Genomic DNA, 3355 nt, shown 5'->3' on the forward strand with positions numbered 1-3355 from the left:
GATTCCTGGCATCCCATATGGTTTCCTGAGCCTGCCAGGAGCGACTTCTGAGCATAGAGCAAGGAGTAATCCCTGAGTACTGCCAAGTGTGGCCCATACTCCCTCCCCCCCAAAAAAAAAGAAATGTCACAATGCTTCTTAGTCATCTCATTAATGAAAATTTCTATCATCCTGGGCCTTGACCGTTGACTCATCTGAAAATGCTGAGTAGATCTCTCCCCACAGCTTATGCCTTTGAGTCCTGAACCTGTACCTATTTACCTTTCCTCTTGGGCCTCACTATCACCATCATCAAATTGGTATTTTTGTTTGGTTTCTGGGTGTTGTGGGAGGGATGACAGTGCTCTTACAGACACAGCTCTCAGCAGTGCTCTGGGGCTAGTCCTGGTGGTGCTCAAGGGGCCATATTTGGTGTTGGGGATCAAACTAGCAGTTGGCAGCATGCCAGGCAAGGGCCTTAATGTGTGCAGTATTTCCTAAACGTCTGGCACTGCCCCACCAGCTCTCACACCTCTCTCCCCTGAGATGCAGATCACAGTATGCAGCAGCATTCATTTGCTTTTAGATTTTTAAAAAAAAAAACATAATCAATGTATAATTAATGGTTGGGTTTCAGGCAGACAATGTTTCGACACCAATCCCTTCACCGGTGTCCACCTTCTCTCCACCAACGCCCCCGCCAGCCACATTTAATCACTGGCAGGATTTGTTCTTCTCCAATAGGGTGGTAGCACCCTCTGGTGGGCACATCAAAATTTTTATTACCACTTTGGAACAAACGACAATGGTCAGGGACCAGGAATGCTGGACCCTGCTCACGTCCTGAACAATTGAAAGTATCCTCAAAAGCATTCACAGCGACTTTTAAAAATGCATAATTATCCTAATTACCTATATAGACACATGCATTCAAATTCTATCGTGAAATGCTTTTATTTTTAGCTCTACTAGTTTGAGTTTCTATTCCCCGGGGAGTTACACGTTTCTGTGTCAATTAACTAAAGGCCCCTTGAAATTTGATTAATGGAGAGGATTATTTACGGTCTAAAACAAGTGTGGGCAATATTCTGACTGATCTCAGGAGGAAGGGAAATTTACAGTCTAGGAGACACTTTGATGCAGCTGACGTGGCGGATTTGGGGTAATGGGGAACTTGTCTCATTTTTCATCCATAGCTATAGGATAAGAGGAACTAGATGCTGGTTAGACAGCAGCATAGAGCTTTGCTATAGTTACTCAGACAACAGCAAGGAAGAAGGAGGAAGTCACTGCAGGAACCCAGTCCCGGTGTGGAACAGTGTCCTTTGGGATCCTTGCCTAGTGGCTCAAGTAGGGTTGAGCACAGCGAGTATAAGGGAATTGGGGTAAGGGGTAACTGAGCCAATGGTGGAGGGTTTAGAATTGGAACACCGTATTGCATGAAACTCAGTCACAAACAGTATTGTAGTAAATCATGGTGTCTAAAATAAAAATTTTAATTAAATTTTAATGAGGTCCTCTAGCTGCTGAGTTTGTGGAATGCCAGTCTAGAACTATAAGTCATCGTCTTTGCCTCCCAAATGCAGAATCTGCTTAAGAATTAAGTCAACGTAAAGAGAATAAGAGCCAAGAGACACAGAGATAGATCCCATATGATTTTATTTTAGAATTATCTCCAGTAAAAATCAATGCAAACCCCCCCGCCCGGATTATCAGCTGTAAGAACAATAAATCCACTTTTCTTGTTCAGCCAATGTGGAAACAGAATGCTGTAACATTCTTTCTTGGAAAGGATAAAGATGCAATTAGAAAAATTATACTTTTAGGAATAAATCTTTTTTTGCGGGAAGGTTGGGCCACACCTGATGATGTTCAGGCATTACTCTTAGTTTTGCATTCAGAAATCACTCCTGGTGGGCTTGAGGACCATGTAGGATGCCAGGGATCAAACACAAGTCAACCTCATACAAAGCAAATGGCCTACCTGTTATGCAATCACTTTGTTCCCAGAATTTTTAAAAACTTTATTAATTGATTGGTTTTGGACCATACCCAGTGATGTTCAGGGGTCACTCCTGACCCTGCACTCAGAAATCACCCCTGGCAGGCTGGGAGATCTTATAGATGCCAGAAATAAAACCAGGTCCTCCCAGGTAGGCATCATGCAAGGCAAATGCCCTACTGCTGTGTTATCTCTCCAGCCCCCAGAATTATTTTTTGATTAAAGAAAATAGTTTGGGGACCAGAGAGATAGCATGGAGGTAAGGCATTTGCCTTTCATGCAGAAGAACGGTGATTCAAATCCCGGCATCTCATATGGTCCCCTGTGCCTGCCAAGGGTGATTTCTGAGCATAGAGTCAGAAGTAACCCCTCGGGCCCGGAGAGATAGCACAGCAGCCTTGCAAGCTTGCTGCCTTGCAAGCAGCCGAATCAGGACCAAAGGTGGTTGGTTCGAATCCCGGTGTCCCATATGGTCCCCCCGTGCCTGCCAGGAGCTATTTCTGAGCAGACAGCCCAGGAGTAACCCCTGAGCACCACCGGGTGTGGCCCAAAATCCAAAAAAAAAAAAGTAACCCCTGAGCACTGCCGGGTGTAACCCACCCCCCAAAAAAAGAAAGAAAATAGTTTGGACCCTAACATATTTGTGTATACAATTTTAATCTGCCCTAATCAAATAATATATGGACAAATATTTTACTAGATAATTTTTATTCATATGCAGTTGGTATATAACATTAGTTTCAGATGTCCAGCATAAGAATTCAACATATATATATATTTAATTAAATGACTGCCAAAATAAGTCTACTTAATGAGAACTAAGTAACTTTAATAATATGATAAACTAAACAGAGGCCTAAAGAAAGATTTTTACTTTACTCTGTTCTCATGGAAATAGGCATATTATAATTGTCATTTATCTTGGTTTTGGGGACACGTATAGCTGTATTTAGGGCTAATTCTCAGCTCTGCACTCAAGGATCACTCCTGGTGGGCTCAGGGGACCATATGGAATGCTGCAAATAGAACCCAGTTTGGTCACATGCAAGGCAAAAGCCTTACCCGCTGTACTATCACTCCAGCCCTTGATAGCTATTTTTTCCTACAATTCAATATTTCACTAAAATGTCTTATTTTGGGTAAGTCTTTAAAATTACCTTTTTACTGAACTATAATTTATCGAAAATGCACTCACGTTAAATATGTAGTTCAGTGGGTTTTCACAGAACTAGACAATCACATAACCACCACAATCACGAGCGTGAACATTTCCAACCCCAAATTCCCTCATGCTATTTGCAATATCAATTCTCATTCTCCAGCTCAATGGGAATATTCTGTCATGCAGGTGTAGAAGAGGGTGTTGGAAGGCTC

The sequence above is a fragment of the Suncus etruscus genome, chromosome 14, assembly GCF_024139225.1.
Source record: "Suncus etruscus isolate mSunEtr1 chromosome 14, mSunEtr1.pri.cur, whole genome shotgun sequence".
In the NCBI taxonomy this organism is placed as follows: Eukaryota; Metazoa; Chordata; class Mammalia; order Eulipotyphla; family Soricidae; genus Suncus; species Suncus etruscus.